Source organism: Lepisosteus platostomus, chromosome 12 (genome assembly GCF_059453375.1).
Source record: "Lepisosteus platostomus isolate fLepPlt1 chromosome 12, fLepPlt1.hap1, whole genome shotgun sequence".
NCBI lineage: Eukaryota > Metazoa > Chordata > Actinopteri > Semionotiformes > Lepisosteidae > Lepisosteus > Lepisosteus platostomus.
The window spans coordinates 43,729,424-43,750,040 of NC_142622.1; the positions used below are offsets into that span (position 1 = coordinate 43,729,424).

General features: G+C 42.4%; 1 pseudogene across 1 annotated transcript in view; it reads right to left on the reverse strand.

The window, feature by feature from the left end:
* Positions 1-1,497: 1,497 nt before the first annotated feature.
* The window catches only part of LOC148651605 (collagen alpha-1(VI) chain-like), a 31,860-nt pseudogene continuing 12,740 nt past the window's right edge, over positions 1,498-20,617 (reverse strand). Inside the window, exons 16-35 of the transcript XR_015925783.1 lie at positions 19,193-19,255; positions 17,802-17,864; positions 17,175-17,228; positions 16,532-16,567; positions 15,260-15,322; positions 14,363-14,425; positions 14,204-14,266; positions 13,582-13,644; positions 13,250-13,300; positions 12,604-12,639; positions 11,941-12,003; positions 11,268-11,333; positions 10,754-10,789; positions 10,239-10,275; positions 7,990-8,226; positions 7,775-7,881; positions 7,380-7,563; positions 6,322-6,493; positions 3,898-3,927; positions 1,498-3,280 (exon numbers count right to left, since the gene is read on the reverse strand). The product of XR_015925783.1 is annotated as a collagen alpha-1(VI) chain-like (transcript). The remainder of the gene's footprint in view (positions 3,281-3,897; positions 3,928-6,321; positions 6,494-7,379; positions 7,564-7,774; positions 7,882-7,989; positions 8,227-10,238; positions 10,276-10,753; positions 10,790-11,267; positions 11,334-11,940; positions 12,004-12,603; positions 12,640-13,249; positions 13,301-13,581; positions 13,645-14,203; positions 14,267-14,362; positions 14,426-15,259; positions 15,323-16,531; positions 16,568-17,174; positions 17,229-17,801; positions 17,865-19,192; positions 19,256-20,617) is intronic.

The window sequence follows — 20,617 nt, forward strand, 5'->3', positions numbered from 1 at the left end:
AGGACCTCGGTCTTACATCTCATCGGAAAGACGACGCCTTTTTTACAGTATAGTGTCCCCGTCACTATACTGGGGTATTAGGACCCACACAGACCCCAGGGTGAGCACCCCCTGCTGGCCCCACTAACACCTCTTCCAGCAGCAACCTGAGCTTCTCCCAGGAGTATCTAATCCAGGTACTTGCCCGGCTCACACCTGCTGAGCTTCACTGGGCTGCCAATAATAACAATAATATATACAATACGGTTGTAGTTCAGGTTGGTAGCTGCGTCAGCATGCGCAGGCTGCAAAGGAACAAGTAATAGGTTTATTCCATGCTGAAAAAAAGAAGAAAGAGAACACAACGTTTCGGCCGTGGAAGAACGTTTCGGCCCACACCTGAAGAAGGCTCCACGGCCGAAACGTTGTGTTCTCTTTCTTCTTTTTTTTTCAGCATGGAATAAACCTATTACTTGTTCCTTTGCATATATTCAATACGCACACGAGTACATATAACATCATCAGGGGTATAGAAGAGTTGCCTCTTACAGAAAAGGTTAAATGCGGTTAATTACGATAAAGTACGCACAGCAGGTGCCTCTTGCGTCACCCGAGAACGACGTCACCGGGTCGGGCGTCCTCTGACGTCAGTGTTTGCGTCATTGCCGTTCTTTTCTGGGAATCGATGCGCATTTTTTTCTCATGTCACCATTCAACAACGTTCTGGCACTCTGTTTGTTCTTGGCTATACGATAGTAATATTAGTGTACATCTAACTTTTAAAGATATTGTTCTCGGTGTCTCGAATCCAAACAAAGAAGTCCGTATAATGGTAAATGTTATTCTCTTGTTTGCAAGGTTTTATATACACACATGTAGAGTAAAAATAATCCTATAAGCTTTAAAATGTTTTCTAACTTATTCAAGAAAAACGAATTCATTGAAAATATTTAAAAAATAAGCCTGGTGAGTTGGTCTACTAAAGTATTTTAGCACATAAACGTATTTAATGTAACTCCTAAAACCCCATGACCTCTGTACCGTGGACAAAGTGTTTTTTGTGTTGTTTTTCCCTTTTCCCCGTTTCATTCACTTGTTGCTACCTTGTTGTGTCATGTTGAGACATCAGTATATTTGTATGCATATATCCGTTTGGGGTATTTGCCCTTTTTTTGTTTTTAAATAAAAAAAACAACAAACCTGTGTAGTATTTTTTTTGTTCTGTTTCATTCACTGATGATACCTTTCTTCTATCATGTTGTGCGATCTGTATATTGGCATGTATATACCCCCTGTCTGTTGTATTTTTCCTTTTGTATTACATAAAACAACAAACTGATGCGCAGAGGAGCTGCACAGCGACAGCTCACGAAGAGGTGTGTGGGAACATACTGCGAGGCCCCCTCTGCGTGCGGCTGCCCCCTAGCCCCTGACGTGTGAATCGCCCTCAATTCACTCCTGCCTGTCACCTTTCCCTGTGAACAGCATGCCCCTATATACAGTACAGCAAAGGAGAAATTCGAATTAGAATTTACTTTATTATTGTCTACACCCAGTGGCATTTTTTTCCACTTAAAAGACCCATGAAAATATAAATTCTGAAACAGTTCGGTTAAATAAAAGTAAATAAAACAGCGCACATTCATTTTGTAGTGTAGCTCCATCTTTTTCAGGCTCTTAGGACGAGCCTGTTGACAAGTGGTGACTCACAAACTGGTGACGTTGCTCCGGTCCCCTTCAAAATGAGCAATTTTATTGACCAGCAAGAAAAACAGTATCAAAATGTATGCAAGTGTAGTGACACAGTGTATTAAATGAAGCAAGTTATTTTCCCTCGTCCCCTTTGATTTAACTAAAGTAAAAACGAAACAAAAAATACAAGATTTGGGCAGTACAAATTTCACTGTTCGAAACAATATGACAAAACAGACACAGCACCAAGGTTTTACACAGAAAACACCTCTCCCAGAGGAAAACAGCTAAGAATACCACCCCGAGGAAAAGCCTTTACTTTTCAGGTTCATCAACTGTACGCCAAGAGTTCCTGTCAAATAGTCTTTAAAGAAACAAATGAGGGAATAATATGAACACTTAGGAAACAAAGTGTTTCAGAGACCTTCTGTATGAAGAATTTCCATTTAACAGTAACTCATTAATCTACGATATCTGAGACTGTAAATGATATAATTAGTATATGTTAAAATTTGATTTGAATGTGAAGAGAATGTAGGGTCCAAAGATAAAAAAAAATCAAATCAAATAAAAAACAAAATCAAATCAAATCTCACCAGGAAAAAGTGTGTATTAAGGTAAGAAAACAATGTTAGCGTAATTTCTTCAAAAATAGCTATTTGGCTAAGCAACGGTTGTTTCTCCTGTTATGATTCTGTTATGATGTACTTCTGTAGCTAAGCCTGTAATGAAGCTGGGCTAATTTAGTGTCGGAAATTACAGGTCTTGACCTGCAGAATAACTGGAAAGTGGTCACTGACACTGAGGCTTCTGTGAGCTGTACACAATCTTGTCACTGTTGGTTTTAATTACTGACAACAGAAAAGGTCAGAACTAACTACCCAAACAACTACAGTACCACTCACACGCAGATTTACTGCCCTTGCTAGTGTAAAGGCGTGTGGTGTCCGCGCCTGTGACTGGTGTACGATTTGAGAATCGTGTCTGGGGTCTTGAAGATCCTAGACCTTCGACAGCTTCCGAAGCAGGCTCTGCAGCAGCACTTGTTTGCTAAGGTCGGTGTAGTGCGGCACTCTGAGCACCCGGCTGTCCACAGCGGTGTAGTCGAAGTTATTGACCTGCCCAGTGACCAGCTGGCAGATGCCGCTCTCGTCGAAGCTGCTGCCCACGGCCACAGCGAGCAGGTCCAGTTTCTGACGCAGTGCGCTGGCTGCAGCCTCGGGGATTCTCAACCCGGTGGCGGACTTGGACCTCCCGTCCGAGAAGATGACCACTTTCTTCCGGACGTCGGGGCGGCCCTCTTGTTTCAGGGTGCTGCTTAGAAAGGTCAGCGCGGCCGGCAGGTCCGTCGCCCGGTTGATGTAGCTGGTGGCTCGAATGCGGCTCAGAGCCGCGTCGTCCAGCTGGCTGGTGAAGGGCATCTCCACCCTCTGCTGCGCCGAGTCGCTGTACTGCATCACGGACAGCCTGAGCAGTCTCCTCTTGTCTGCGGAGAGAAGCCGGACGACCGCTTTCTCTGCAAGGTCTCTCGTTCTCTCGAAGTTCTTCTGTCCCACGCTAGTAGAGCCGTCCAGCATGAAGACAATGTCAGTTGGCTCATTAAACCCAGCTGAAAAATGTGAAAGAGGTCAGAACAGTCGCACATTTTGAATAATAATTCCGTGACTGTTCTGAGAATTTGTGCAAGAACTTTAAAAGAAGTTTGTTATCATTAACAAAACTGGCAAGCGTGGACAATTAGATGATAACAAAAAGTACACTTCTCGCCAGCTATAAATAATCAGGAATTTCTGTCAGTGCATTTTCCAGTTTGCTTACACTCAATGTCAAGCCATTCCTTGGACACATAAACACAGCATTTTATTTGTTACTGGATATGAAGCACAAAATATGTTACATGCTTAATATTTTAATAAAAAATGTTTTTTTTCATAGATTTTTTCCTTCTAATAAAAAAAAAACAATCCGCTTGTACCTTGTTAAACCCATTAGACTTTCATAAGGACAGTGCTTGAACTTTGCAAAGTTACAGCCTTGTTGTGTCACCAAATCATGTCTCTGGGTAGTAGGCATGTAATGTGGTGTTGTGGGTAACTGAGACGACCGGGCAGCCCTCTGTCTGAACTGACGGCACGCATCAGCAGTGCTCCTAAGGTACCTGCCCCATACTGTCATTTCAGTAACACCGTGCTAAAAACAACAAATACACTGTACAGGCAGACTTACCAGGGCAAGTGTAGTCTGGACACTTACTGTCTGAAATGCAAAACAAAGTGAAGAGCACTAATCAGTCAATATTCACCAAGAGGTATACTTCATGCACATACAGTACCCTGCAATCATCATCGTTAAGTAAGTGCGTGTAAAGTCTAATTATTACGAGCAAATCTGACAGAAATATTTTTGCTGCATGATTTAAGGAAAAAACTGAAACAGGAGGACTGTTCCAAGCTTTAAAGTACAATGGACACGGATTCCATAACTCAGGTATGCATATTTAGAGCTAGTAAGAATACATACCACCTGCACGAATTATGGCAACTATAATTACATCATTCTCAGATGTCTTTCTTACAGTTGAGGTAATGAAGCGTTTTTCTTTAAGAAGCGCCAAAATTAGATCGCATGTTTCCTCTTGCGTGGAGAATCAGCCACAAAAATGCTCTGTACTCTTTGCATAATATAGATCAGTGTCCCATTTTTGTTTTTTGTATTTTGGGAAAAGGAAGCAAGCGTACTTCTTATGTTTGTGCTCACACGTTCCGTGTTTTTCAGCCGTTATGTTTTAATTTAAACTGGAAGCAAAAAGTGCCCCCAGTGTGGAAGAAGAAAAACACATTCAGCACAGAAATGGGTCGCACACTTTCTATTCGGTTTTGTGAACGGAATCGGAATCATTTTAGTGTTTGGTGTTGCAGCAGAACCACCCAGAGAGACAAGGCTACGCCCACACCATTCACAGTCCAATGCAAGTAATCATCGTGTTGCTGCTGTCAGTAACTCGGGTTCCTTCGCGCTAGAACAACCACACCACCACTGGGATCTGATGGGTTCGCTGAAGTGGATTATAGTTTTATAGCAATGATGTAAAATGCAGAGTATTAAACAAACCTAATTGCATATACAGTACGTTTCACACGCTATGCGTTTATTTTGTAAAGTAAACGTAAGGAAATACCTGCGCGCGTCTAGGTTTCAACTTTTGAAACCGGTATTCCCTAAATTCAGTTTTTAGGCTGTATGATCCCTCACCCCTAGGTGTCAGACTTTAACCGCTTGTTAAAGAGCGATTCCAGAGAGCTGCAGACACCCGCGGCTTTAATTTCAAGCGAGACACGATCATGCTAATACAGCTTTCAACAGCGGTGAATTTTGTGCATGAAAGAAGCGTAGAAAAGATGTTATTAAACGGTGCATTTAACCTTTTGTATCATGGCATGCAATAAGTACAAGTAGAGGTTAATTCCATGCTGAAAGGAGAAGAAAAGAAACACGTTTCGGCTGTGGAGCCTTCTTCGGGTGTCAATAGCCTTCAATAGCCTTGGATAAACCTGAAGAAGGCTCCACAGCCGAAACGCTGTGTTTCTTTTCTTCTCCTTTCAGCAGGGAAGACACCTCTACTTGTTCCTTTGCAGCCTACGCATGCTGACGCAGCTCCCTACTTGAACTATGCAATAAGTACTTCTATTATCTACAGTATATTGTTGCCAAATATATCTGTTATTATACCTTTGATGTTTAACAACTGACCTTTATATTCGAAAAGGCTGACTGAAATGAATGAATAAACGAATAAAGAGAGGGACTCGAACTCCCGTGCGACCCTGTTTTGGATAAAGAGGTTAGAAAACGGAAGGATGGATGAATAAAACTGTAATCTGGAAGAAATTACTGTACAGAATTAGGGAATGCCCCCTCTCTGATCTGATGACAAGAATTTGGTTGTGGGGGAAAAAAAATCGTGCATGTGACTTCAAGTGTAGACTGAGTTTTTTACACTTTTGTGAAACTCAGTGTTTCACATGAATGTACACGCATGAATGAAAGAAAAAGTAATGAAAATAAATTAGGGTGTAATTTGTTCCGTCTTGATTTTCCAGTTGTGGTTCCCATGTATCTTAACTAATGAAATTACACAAAGGGAAGTTCTTATTAATTATATTGTATATAATCAGCCGGGGTTCCCGAATTATGGTCCGTGTCCCCCTGGCGGCCTGTGAATGTTACTACAGGTGATCCGCGGAAAGAAAAATAAGTCATGGTACCGGATTTAAGGCTAAACCTTTTACCACTTTAGCCTGAAATACCAGTTTTGAAGGTGAGCAAAACAGCAACGTCCATCTCATTCAGTATTCTCATTCTGCATACCCTCTCACGTATGTGCTGCTGTGCTTCACCGATTTATTTATCGAGGTAACAAATAAGAATTTCACATAGTTTAAGGTGGGAACTTTACCAATGTTTACCGAGTGCAAAGATACATTCTTTGCTATTGCTTGAGATTTACATATATCACGGAGGGAAAAAAAGAACAAATACCGCAGGGAAGTCCGCGAAAATGTTTGGAAACTGGAAAGGGGTCTGACAAAACACACCGGCCTGGGTGCTGCTGGACCTGGTTAAGAGTCTATCTGGCTGTAACGCCAGTACCTTCACAAATGTAGCTGGTGACGTTCTCAAAGAAGGATTCCTCCAGAAGTTGGGCATGGTCAGTGATCTTCAGAAACAGCCCCGGCTTGGGAGTGGACTGACAGGTAATCTCCTGCAACATGGTTGTGTATGGGGACCTGCGGAAAATGTCACCGATCCCAATGCCCACCACCTGCAAGGAAGGACGTGGAGGTTGTCATCTCCTTCAGGAATGCTCAGAGCAGGAATATACAGTACTCTAAGGCAGGGGGTTTCAACCTTTTTGACATGCGCCTCCCCAACCCCAAACCCATTGAGAAAACAATGCGCACGCCCTCGTCACACTCACTCACGCAATGTAATTGACATTATGTATGCATGGGAACAAGTAATAGGTTTATTCCATACTGAAAAGAGAACAAATAAAACACAACGTTTCGGCCGTGGAGCCTTCTTCAGGTGTCAGTACGCATGTATACATACATGCATTTCAGCGCCTTTCATTAATTTGCTTTAACAGTTTCACGTTCACCGCTGTTGTTAACTTCAGCAGTAAGCCACCGGTCCATCTTTAAGTTTGTAATGGTGGTATAAGGCGAAGTCTCAATTCTGCGGCAGCCTTCGCCAAGGAGAATAGACGGCAGGTAGCCCGCTTAGCCAGGGACATGAGCCAGATTGCAACACCCCCCTCTAGTGGGTGAATAATGAATGGCTATGAACGACTGAAACAACGTGTTCGCTGCAGCCGTTTCTTTCTTTTTCGTTTTACTTGCGTGTTTGCGCCTAAATGTCTCGTAATCTTGCGCCCCCCAGGTCGAAAACCCCTGCTCTAAGGTAGCGAGGATCTATTTCTTCTGCCTCTGTCACAGACAGGAGCTAGGAAAAGGAATACAGCAAGTCTTGCTGGACAATGTGATTTGAAAGACATTTATAAAAGACTTCATGAGCAGCAAGAGAGAACTACGCAACGGGGTTTTTGGACAACACATTTTCTTGTCGTAATTGGTGTCTGTTTGTGACTGAAGTTAAAATTTCACTCCCCCCCCTACAGCCTTTCTGCGGGTGCAGTGGATACTCACTCGGATGTTGGGAATGTTGCACAGGGAAGACAGCGGTTTGGAGTCCCGGGTGTCTGACCTGCCATCAGTCAGGACGATGGCCACTTGATTCGAGAGCTGCGATGTGCCGAAGGCCTGCCTGGCAAAGTCCAGCGCCTCTCCCGTGTACGTGCCCCCAGCGATCCAGCGCATGTTCTTCACCGCACTGCAACACAACGATGCGTCAGAACGTCCCCCGAGTGAGGTACACCCCGTTACACCCCCCCAGTGTAACGTTTGATCTATCTTCCCCTGGATGTAAGAGACGTCTCCTGTCTTCTGCACGATGGGAACTCAAGAGGGAACAGACCCTCTGCTGCATGTATGACCCAGGATATATGAGCTCCAGGGCCCCATACCCCGATAGCGTGTCTGACCTTTTGAGCTGAGAGAGAGTTGTGATGTTGGGGTCATCCATGGACACCAGCTCCTGCGTTCCTTCATGGCTGTACTGCACGACTCCCACACGCGACCCAGGCTCCTTCTGAAGACACAGACAGTTGTTGAAACTCCCCCCAGCAGTGTTGAAACCCATTGTGGCAGCATCATCGTTCTTGCTCAAATGCTGTGGTCAGGCCCTCACGGGTCCCACCTTGTTGCTCCCGATCTTGGTGATCTTGTTGATGACGCGGATGATGAACTGCTTCTCCAGGGTGAAGTTCTGCAGCCCCACACTCTCTGAGCTGTCCAGCACAAACAGCAGCTTGACGGGGCCACAGCTGCACTCTGGGGCAGACAGGCACAGAGCACACACTGTTGCCACACGTCGCTCTGCTGACTCTGTTACCACTTGAGTTTCCAAGTACAAGAAAACACTCACCACAGCACGCTGCAAAAGAAAAGACCAAAATAATTGTAAAACACAGCACTTAATATATACACTTAGAACCCTATTCTGACTTCACAGGGATTTACTGTGTTTACTGATAGAAGTCTGGCTGTGCATGGATAATTAAACCTGCAGACACGAATGACATGTGTCTTTATTCACACAGGTGGGACTGCACATTGGTGGTGGCTGTGGGATTCTCCATTACCTGTAATGTTCTTTGAGTGGAGTGTCCAGAAAAGTGCTATAGCAGTGTAAGGAATTATTAATTAGTATTATTTTTCTCCAGGGGAACTGTTTAAACTGTGTTAAAATGTTGAAACCTGATATTTTCTAACAGAGGTTGTTGGATATCTGGATGTTGCCTGGGGCTATGAATGTTTACATACAGTAAATAAAATAATTTAATTATTTTTGCTACAGTATCGTAACATCCTTTTAGAGGTTTACAGGTAAAATTAGTTGTGCTAATTAATTAATTAGTTGTGCTAATTAATGTTTTTCTACACTATCCTGGTCAATACTAGCAAATGAAAAGGAAAAAGCTGACTTTTAAATTACAGCCAAAAGACAGCTGCTCCAGTCCATGTGGTCAGTTCCAATACAATGTAACTATACAGTATGTAAATATTTAGACTGTATATTTGAATTCGTCAGCACCGTAAATCAGATGCTGTTATACAAACAATAATAGACACTAAATAAAATAAACTAAATAATAGACATTTAAGAATTTGGCTGGTGTTGAAAAAATGTCATGAACTTTGGATTTCTTAGTTTAAACTTGTATTCCTTTTGGCACAACCATTGCCAAAAGATAGGTTCTGAAATTTATGTCAAAGCAAATTAATTTACCACGAATTGAAATATCAAGAAAGGGGAGTGCAATCAGCTTCTAACACAGGCTCCAAATGGAGTGCCAAGGACATTTCAGTAACATCACTCATACAAGGTCTCTCTGGTAAAATATACAGTACTTTGCAAAAGTATTCACTCCTTTCCAATGATGCCCCATTACAAAAAGTGTATACACAAGTTTTAAATTAATGTTTTTAATCAAATATGAATGATAGAACTGAATGTGTGAGTGAAAGAAGTTGAATGTCAACAAAAACTGCAAAGAAAATACTTGAAAGAAAAAAAATTGATTAATTAAGTATTCACTCCCACCATTACAGCAAAGCTAAAAATAGTTCAGGCACAAACTTGCTATGACAGGTCATGTAATTAGCTGAATGTTCTCTGACTGTGTGCAGTAATGTTGGTCCACATGATTTCAGAATAACCCCACCTGCATCTGTGAGGCATCTTAGGCAGGTAGCGAATTTTAAGCAAATATTCAACCATGAAGACAAAGGAGGTTTTAAGACAAAATGAATAAAGTTTTAGAAAGGCATGGATTTGGATAAGGGTATAAAAATTTTCAAAGATACTGATTATTCCTTTGAGCACAGTACGGTCAATCATTACGAAGTTGAAGGCATATTGCACCACCCAGCTGGGCAAGCAGGAAACTGTTTAGGGAGGCCAACAGCGACTTTGAAAGACCTACAGAGTTCAACGGCAAGATAAGAAAAAATATTCACGAGTCAATAATATCCCAGTCACTCCACAAACTGGCCTGGATGGCATAATGTCAAAACCATCTGGCCACTGGGTGTTTCAGAGCTCCTGGAAAAGCTGTTGTGGGTCGGGCAAGATAAAACTGGAACTTTATGGCCTAAACTCAAGACTCCAAGTGGAAATTAGAGGGAGAACAAAGGACCGGAAACTGGGGCAAAAATTCGTCTTTCAACAGGACAATGACCCAAAGCCCAAGGTCGAGGCCACACTTTCACTCATCTGTCATTCAGCTCTTCAAGTGATCAACAGCCACACCCAGGATCTGAGCTCACAGCCCTCCAGTTGCAGGTCCAGAGCCCCAGCCTGGACTTGTCTTGTGTTCTTGGCCTAGACGCTCAGCGGTTAAGCCGGCCCCTTCACTGTTTTTGAATTTCCTGCAGGATACTTACAGCAGAGTTTCCGAATGACCTCCAGTATTTCACACTCCTGTAAAAAACAGAGGTACGCATCTTTGGTAAACAACAATGCTTACAGTATAGTCCGGAACACAGTTGACTCCGGACAACAGAGAGTGCACAACAGTGTCGGCGTTGCAAAGGAGAAAGAACATTCTGCAACAAAGGTCTTACAACTTCAGGCTATTTACCATTGAGCTAATGATTTAAAATGAACACCTTTAGATTGCAGGTTAACAAATCTTCAACAACCCCTTCAATGACTTGAGTATTTTACATTGCTGAGATGGAATCACATAATGAAGACGGGTTAATGAGTCAGATGGCCTCCTCTCGTTTGTAAGCCGACACTTGTCTGGAGGATTCTGCACTGTAATCATAAACCTCCCTAACCTAACAGTACTTTGCGCTGTGACTCAGTCTCTGTTGACTTTATAGCCATCAGCCCATCTATGTTCCCTTCCTCACACTGTCCTGTGCATAACCAAAGACTTACTCATGTCACTTACATCAGAGCCAGGGGAGCCTACTGGTCCAGGAGAGCCCTGAAGGAAGAAGGACAGAGCAGTAACATCTCACTAGTGCTGCTTCCCTTGACCTCCAGTGTGGACACGGTTTTTATCATCACCTGGAATTTGTTTTTTTTCTCTTTTTTTTAATCCCAAAGGATCCCAAAACATTTCACATACAGGAGGGCACTCACATTATCCTCCGCCGGTGTTCAGCTCTCATCTTGGAGAAGCACAGCATCTATTCTGCACCAGCAGAGCACGAGGTGGATCCAGTAATTCCCACACCAGTCGAAGGGGGGAAGATGGATTGGTCAGGGCCAGAGAGGAATTGACCCAGAAGGGTGTCATGTGATCTATAGTATGCCTGTATAACAATCTGCAGTGCTGTGGTCCACACCCAGCGGGATGAGAGAACTGAAAAGTGTGTCAGATCTTTGGCTTTTGTAGCATGTGTCGTCTGCAATTGTCTGCGAGCTGGCTGGAAAAAGCTAGAGCATAAATGCATACATACATATTCCCCCCGAAGGCCTGGATATCCCTTTGGTCCTTTGGGTCCCTCTTTACCTGGCAGCAGATTCTAGACACCAACAACACATGAAAAACCTTCAATACACGACTCCCACTTACACATTAAAGGCCCAGCAGAATACCTCACTAGCTTTTACAGTTGTCTGCGATAAAAGTTGAAACCATTGTCCCATCAGCTAACTGATACTTTGGTCTTCAGGAAAAAGAGGTAAGACGTCCTACTGCTTTGTTTACGGGAAACGCTTTCTCCTCTTGGCCTGATTTAAGTCACTCTGTTTCTTTTTTCTGAACAAATGCGCTTAAATCCTAATGCCTTACACAGCATTCTGTCAGACAAGTTTGATTTTTAGCCAGGTTTTAATTACAGACAGTCAATAAGAAGTAAAGTCTTCTTAATAAGACAGCAATTATTGTACTGACGTAGTAGATACAATGTATTGAATTACAATACACATGCATTCTAGGGGAATTCATTCTCCCAATGATTTTTGTTTCAAAAGAGTGACCACACTTTTGCTGCCAGTCTTTGTGTACCATTATCACCCCTATCCTCCCTCGGGCAGTGGTCACTCTTTCTCTGCTGCAGCTGCACGACTGCCAGGCTGCCAAAGAGACCAGCCGCTCTGTAGCTCAAGCACGCAGTTCGGAGATCTTACATCATCTCCTCGGTCTCCCGGCAGCCCCTCATCGCCCTTCAGGCCCGGGAACCCCCTGACGCCCTGTGAGGAACAGAAGGAGCGGATGCAGACTCAGGGGCCTGGCTGCAGACTGCAGGCCGGCCTGTTGTTTGTGTTCTTTGGGGCGAGTGTTTCAAACACTCATCAACAGGAAACTGTGTAGGGGGATATTGGAACTGCACTGTGCTGGAGTAAAAGTGTCTCCAGCCCTTATCAGCCTGGGATGTTTAGTTTTGAGAAGCGCTATTTATAACCACAGTATTGAAGAAGCGGTGAAGCACAAAAACTTTAAGAAGACTTCAATTTATTTGTCCGTGTTTGCGGCGTTTGTTTATGTCATGCCATATGTCAGTGGCTATGACATTGCTCAGCACAATAGCTCAGTTGTTACAGCTGTGGTGTGTAGCAGGATCCGCCAATGAAAAAAAAAAAACTTAAAAAGAATTGTTTTGCTTAGACTTTTCTGATCTTGTTCTGGCAAAAGTATAATCACACTAGCGTGAAGTGCCTGTTTTGTGCTCTCACTCCTAAAGACTGCAGTTTATGTGGTAGAGTGTGAAGCTGTACCAATTTGGACCTTAATTCTCTACATGACACCATGTTACAATGCCCATGTCTAATTGTTGCAATTCTGAACTTTACCTTCAGGCCTGGGGGTCCCCTTAATCCCGGAAATCCCTAGAGAAGAAACAAATTAAATACTATGATGGTCCATTTTAAATCAAAATCTTTTGGTGCACATCTTTAATTTTTAGGTTTTGACCCCCCCAAGAAACAGCGTTTTACTGTTATTCACTGGTTTTACACTGTTAACTGATGTGATATTGTAAGAACATAAGAAAAATGACTAACGAGAGGAGCCCATTCAGTACATTTGGTTGTAAGTGACTAACTGATCTCCTCCGGTTTTTTCTTGAAAGAAGCCGGGGTTCGAGAGACATGGCTGAGTGGCCTGTTTCATACTTTCTCATCCCTTTGTGTAATAAGTGTCTCCTATTCTCAGATATAAATGCTGTTTCACTGCTGAAACTGAAGACGTCCCCTGGATTGACAGTGTCTGTGCCCTTGAGGACTGAGTACTTGGATTAGGTCCCCTTGTAGTCTTCCCTGCCTGAGACTAAAAAGATTCATCTCTTCTATCTCGTCGGTGTAGGTACTATACGAACCTAAACTTTTAAAGTGACCTAATGTGACAAAGCCTTTGCGGAAACACTTTGAGATAGTGCTTCTCACGAAATGGCACTCTAAAAAATTAAAGAGGAGGACTGCTCATGGATTGAGAGGTGACCTGAAATCCTGGATATCCCAGTATTCCTTGTCCTTGTACACCATCTTCTCCCTGATAAAAAAAAAGCACAACAATGATGTAATTAACTGAACAAAGAGCTAAGATAAACAAAGAAAAGAAATATTTAATTTAAAATAAAGCTCTATTCCAGGAAAGCTGTACGTTGTCTTCAGGCAAGAATAGAAAGAAGCAGTAACCTCATCAGGGTATATTCAGAGCAAGCTGCTTCATTTCCATGATGACCAAGATATTAGTACAGCACCCCTGAGGCTTGCAGGGCAATGAGAATGGAGCTCTCAGGTGCAGTAGAAGAACGAAGAGCTCACACTTACTCTTTCACCTGTAGGTCCTGGCTCTCCCACAGGGCCTGACTGACCCTTTGTACCTGTTGTGCCCTGGGATTAAAACAAAAATGACAATGTGACAGTAATCACCCTTTACATACTGCACCTGTGTGACGGGTATCAGAAAAAAGAGCCAATAACTGGCAAGTATCAGAGTGTGTTGTTTAATTTCCACTCCTTTCTGTCTCTTATTTCTAAACAGGCCTCTGTGGATTGCATGATGTCTGAGGGCTTGTATTGATGATTGGCAAGTACTGGGTTGTGCATGTTACCTTATGGGCATCTAGGCAAACCGAGACAATGGCTGCCACTGGGCTAATTCAACGAGAAAGCAGGAGCTCTAAAATGAAAGAAGGAGTGATTAAGAACAGTAGATAAGATAAAGATCAGTAGAGCCTTTGCTGACCAAGAAGTGGACAAGGGGGAGTAGTGTCAGGTATACAAGGTGTATGAGTATAAGATGCCGAATGAGTGAAATGCATCCATGTTGTTTGTGTTTATTGTGTTTGAGTGGCACAATCCAGTTAAAAGTGGACCGGCAAATCGGTGGAATTATAGTCCTGTAGCTGACGGCAGGCTCAATACGAACCCACTCGCTACGTCTACCTACCTCTGCCCCTAAAGGGCCCGGTTCCCCTTTGTAGCCCTTCAAACCAGTGACTCCATTTTCGCCCTTAAAAAAATAAAAACGAGGTATGAGACGCGGAGGCACAGCTTTCGACGGCACACATGTTTGAACAGCTCTGGAAGATTTTGAAAAGACACTTACTCTCGACCCGATCAAGCCTGTGGGCCCCTCGTGCCCTGGCGCCCCCACAGGGCCAGCAGTTCCCTGAAAAAGAACAAACACGCTAACTCAAACTGAGCAAGTAAAGGTTCACTCCACGCTGAAGAAAGGAGAAACACAACGTTTCGGCTGTGTAGCCTTCTTCGGGTGACCCGAACGTTGTGTTTCTTTTCTTCTCTTTTCAGCGTGCAATAAACCTTCACTTGTTCCTTTGCAGCCTACTTGAACTCACTCCAGCTGATAGCATTCAGCCAAAATCCCTTGCTATCCACCTGCTGCTCTGACATTGATTCTTCAGCTCCCTCTTTTTCAGATCACTTTTCAGTAAATGAGTCACCATTAACAATAAAGGCTGGATAAATGTTCTACAATTGTGTTCAGCCAAGTACAGAGAGATCAGGGGTAACAGAGTCTTGATTACACATCTTCTGGGGGTCACCACAATTAATACATTTTGGAAATATGTGTTGGGTTACATACTGTATCAGGTCCTATTTTCCCCAATCCCCCAGAAGTCCTGTTATGCCCTCTACCTCAGTTAACACTATCAAAGCTCGGCAAGTGAGTTTTTTTGCAGGGGTGGAGGCAGCAGGGAAGCCCGGCTGCACTGTCACTATGCTGGCAGGCTGGGACACAGCTAACAGGTAAAGTTGCTCAGCTCACATGACGTGTCGTGTTCCGTGTCTAAGTATTTTTCTCCTCCCCTCCCCCTTTCACATCTTAAGCTTTTTTATCTAAAACACCGGAATGTACACTGTCAATCCCTGGAGAATGTGTCTGTAGTCTGTCTTGTCCTGCAGTCCCTTCTCCCAAGGGGCTGGGGTTTAAATACATTTAATAAAAATAAAGGAACTGTTCACGAAATTGGGTGGGATTTACCTTGTCGCCTCGAACACCTCTGACCCCGGCCGGGCCTCTCAGTCCCTTCTCTCCTTTTGGCCCCTAGTAGAAAACATGGGAAAGAGTTCCATCCTGGGAGTTTTTACTTTCCTTTTTCACAGCTTCGTGTTGTACAGGAAGAGTTATATGTCTTTTTCTTCGGAATACAATACCAACAAGATATATGAAGAACACAACATCATATAAACAATACTAGCAGGCATGGAAACATGACAGACAGGAACTGAAACCAATTTACTTTAATTGAAATGTCTCTCTGTATCGATTTACAGAATAATTCCTTATATATACATATTTCAATGGCTTCCAATTCTATATTGATAAAATAAAGATATTGTAGGAAGACCATAAACCAGATATGGCAGTTTTGTCTGTCTATACAGATGTCAAAGAGCAAATCATTTTCAAAAGAATAACGTCCAGCATCCTTTTTGGCTGTTGGTGTTTACCAACCCATTCTAAGTAATTGACATAAAAACGAGAACAGTAAATAGCATGAAAGGTACAATTTTTCAAATAGATTTAAACATGTTCGATAAACAATCCTGAAAACAGTTTCAGCTGCGCTCATTTGTTTTGTAGAGTGGATGTGAGTGTAGTGCCAAGAATGACAAAGATCTTTTTCATTTGTTCTTAAATTACCAGTGGCTACAGACCCAGGAATAACAGAAGTACGTGATTGGTCTGGCTAAGTACCAGATGAGAAGGAAGTCTGGCAGAGTGATGATCTACTCCTGATGAGCTACAGACGTTTGTAGGTTTCATCATCTCTTTTCAGTGAAAGACCTAATTAAACAAATTATTTGCCTAACTGCGTGAAGGCAGCCACTGTGTCTGGGTTTGGGCCGTGGGTGTGTGGCTCGGGGAACGGTGAAAGAGAAAAAGTACAGGCGTTCACAAATGACAAAGAGAAAATGATTTTTAAAATGAAGCCCAGTGGATGTAACCACCAGCTGCTTCTTCAACAAATCCAGCAGTCTTTTTTAACTGCTTTGTTGGTAATGAAGCTGTACTGGTAATGAAGGCCCGCTGAGAATTTTTAATGAAAGCCTTTGTATAACATTAGGTAAGAAGAACTGTTGCTAAAGTAATTTATACTGTTCAATTTTAGAACAGTATATACTGTTCCATACATGCGAGGTTCATAACCACAGTAAATGTTTTGTTAATTTGTGTTAAAACAAGCCTTTGGGTTATTGTATTTGATTCATGAACGCTTCATGAATGTCTTTATCTATTTGATGTATGTACCTTTTTCCCAGGAACTCCTGTACTGCCAAAATCCCCCTATTAAAAAAACAGAAAAGATAGTTTTCAAAGGAAGTCTTGGCTGCTTCTTGGTTGTGACGGGAGGCATGAATTGGGCCGATTTGATCTTTTTAATAAGGACTGGATGCCAATTTGTTTTTACTCAGTTTTATGATTCCTTTTCAGTTTAAGAAATGAGTCAAATTAATCAACATGGTCCACACCTGAGATTTCCCTCTCCCTCTAAAAGTCTTGCCAGTGTTACATGGAAATTAACACAAATCGAAAGCAGGATGTCATAGTTCAACAAACCACAAACATACCATACATATTCTCAACTTGTTTAACAACGTCTTGACAAAAATGACTGTTATTGCATATCCTTGACGTCTGTTACGTAAATTATATTATATGTTTAGCTCAAATGGCTGTGGACGGCCCAGCAGAAAGAACACATGCTGTCCTCGCTTTATTGATTGTCTTCATTACAGACACTGAGAGCCTGGTTGCTGTGCGTGAATGAAAACAGATCCCAAAGAAGATGGTAGGCAGAAAGGACATACAGTACATATTCCCTACTTTGCCATTTAGCTTAACCTACTTATTTATGGTTTGCTGTAGGATAAGGAAGAGCGATGATACTTACATCATCTCCTCTGTCCCCTTTATTTCCTTTCACCCCTGCTGGCCCTGGATCCCCCTGGAGTTATCACAGGAACATCCGATCAGTGGTGCAGTAGGGGAGAGGAGAAGGAGAACATACAGGACATCTTGCGCTGAGCCATTTAATGATGCAAAGGCTCCAGTTATCAGTCCTGCGATTAACTGACGTGAATTGAAACTCAAGCTCCCCAGTCCTGAAGAGTTCTCTGAAAGTCCAAAGTGTAGCGCACAAACCACCACATCTCAAATGGTAAGATAAAAGAGTAGACAGAAGTTCAGTAGGCTGGTAAAATTCTGATTATGAGGAAATGAGCCAACTAATATAAAGAAAGCAATGTAAAATACTTAATATTTTAGTACACGTAATGCTGTAATGTTTAACTCCGGGTTGAGGGTTGAGGAACTGACAGTCCTGGCTGAAGATGAGCCCAACTCCTCTCTCTTACAGGGAATGAGCCAGGGAGACAGCTGCAAGATATTCTGCATCTAATATCTATTCTGTATAATTATTCCTAACACTTATATACTATGAATATATTCTTCTTTTCTTCTGATTATTATTATTACTACAACTACTTGTGGCTTAAAGTGCCTTGTTTTGCTGCCTTACCTTGGGGCCAGTGCTTCCAGACACTCCAGGCAAACCTGCAGAGCCAGAGCTCCCCCTCTCCCCCTGCATAATAATAATAATAATAATAATAATAATAATAATAATAATAATAATAATAATAATATTTCTTTATTAGCCATATACAATTTCTTGCATTAGGAATTCATCTTTTCGCATACCCCAGCTTTTCTCCATGGAGACACAGACACACAGACAGGGAGAGAAGCTTGGGGTCAGAGCGCAGGGTCTGCCATTGTACAGCACCCCTGGAGCAGTTGGGGTTAAGGGCCTTGCTCAGGGGCCCAACAGAGTAGGATTCCTCTGCTGGCCGCAGGATTTGAACCGGCAACCTTCCAGCCACAGGCGCAGATCCTGAGCCACAGAGCCACCGCTCTGCCCATGTAAGAAGGACGAAACACTTTCAGTGGAGTTCTACTGCTCCAGCCTCCACGCATGGGAGGAACACGCCACTGGGCACACGTCTCAGGCGTCTTAGACACGGTTGGGAATTACAATAGATGTCATAAGAGGACCCAATAAGAGTATTCAAAATCCTCAGAGGCATTGCTAAAAAGACAGAGGATGATTTCTTCGGAATGAGCAGTGAAACTCGAACCGAGAGGTCACAAGTGGAAACGACACAGGAAGTGCATACACAACCACAGACAAGGGCTGTGGGAGTACAGAACAAGTTCTTATTGAAACCAGGAACCCGGCTTCTTTCGAGAAGCAGCTGGATGAGATCTGTGGACCAATTAACTCTCAACCCCCAAAAGGGCCGTATGGGTCGAATGCACCCCTCCTAAAGATCTCTTCAACATCTCGCTCAAAGCCTCCGCTGGTGTGTAAACCTCCAGCTGTTGTAACAGCTTATTCACGGTACTGGAGCAGCTTAGTTTGAAGTACAAGCAGTCAGGCTGGTCATTTAAAATCTTTAATTCACATTGATCAAAATCTTTTAAAAACATGACCCCGGCAGGTCAAAGTAAACCATGCATGTGTTTTCTGACAGACTGGAGAAACATCCGCCACTTCAGTTTCCTGAATTTCTTTTTTTTTGGACAAATTTGGAAGCATAAATTGAAACATCACATAGTTAGAAAAAAATATGCAATTATTTGGGAGCAATACGTTTCTGCAGCATCCAATACGCGCCATCTTGCCATTTTTCATTCATTTAGGCGTGTAGACGCAGAATGTACAGTTGCATTTATTGGCCGACAGTTTAGTTGATTCGAGGGAATGAATAAATCAGGAATCTTATGTTTTAAGTTGTTATACTGAAAAAAAAACTTTTTACCCTACACCATAAAATATAGAACTACTTCAAAGAGATATCATGATGTATGGTAAAATATGAGTGGTAAAAACTGGTTTGTACGAAACATTACCTTTTGTCCTTTGGCACCGAAGGGCCCCGTATCTCCTTTTTGTCCAGGTGGACCAGGATCACCCTTCAGAAAGCAAGAAAATAAGCTTATAGTTGTGGAAAGGAAATTCCTGTTTCAATGATCTCACAGTTCCTTAGAAGTTAAGAAAATTCACAGAAAAGGACTGGTGCCTGTTCCCCATAAGAATGATTCACTAAGATTCACTAAGAGCCACATTTAAATGATACATTTACTGTGCACGGCCACCAGAAATAACTACTGTTTTAATCTGCGGTGTGTGTGGAGCAATAAAATATGATTAAAACCAGAAGCAGCAGTACAGTACATCAAAACCTTACAGAGAGCCTCACCCTGACAAGCTCAGTCATCAGACAAGCTGTTTCTGTTTCAAGTCATCAACAATGCCAGCACTGTGCCCTCTTCAGGCAAATGTTAGCAGGATATTATTTTTTTGTTAATCTGGAATTAAGGCCAGTTGTGTGTGTTTTTAGGTTTTAGCTACGATCCCTGAGTGTCCCAAGAGCCCTTGCTGACTAACCGGCTGCGCTCGGCCAGGTGGGGAATCCCAGTCAGCAAGTGCCATGAGCCGGGCTCGAACCCGAGACACCTGCAGCATGGAACTCAACTGAGCTTTCACATCCCAGCTATTTCTGATTAACAAGCGGTAGTGTGACTCAAGAAGGAAGCAGTATAGAAAGAAAGCAATCTGTGAAGACAGTTTTACTACACTAGGTTCCCTTGTGTCTAATCAACTCGCATGATCCTGTTTTTCTTTATCACATTGTCCCATTCAGGGAATATCGATATGTATTTACTACACATGACATTGTTCTCAGTATCTGTGGATTTCAACAGCACTACATCTGACTGCCTAAAACACAGGGAACAAATGTTAAAAAGAACAGACACTTCTGTCGGTTCTATCAGTTACATACAATAATTGTTTGGTATTGATTGATTTTAAAGCATTTTTAAAGAAAACGTTTATGTATTTTACTACAAATACTTTCTAAATAATGAATCGAATGAAAAAGAGAAGAACCAAGGGTCAATGAGGGAGAGATTAAAAATATTCATTTGAATAGTGAATCCTATGACATTTATTCCAGAAGGGATATGAGAAATCTAATCTAGATTCTAGAAATACTGATTTCCTATTTTTTAACAACTACTGTACAACAATAAATAACAACAACAACTTTCTATTTTATATAACGCCTTTAAAAGTAGCCTCTCAAAGCGCAATGCAGTGCTCAGATTGCTGGATGTCACAATGAAATAAGGCATCTACACAGGTACCTCTAAGTTTAATTATTTTGTTATTTCACAGTTCTGATTGATACTGCTTACTGGAAATAAACTTTCAACCACTGTCGTTATTTCAACTGTAAACAGCAACAGTATTTTTTTTTTACAATTCTTGAC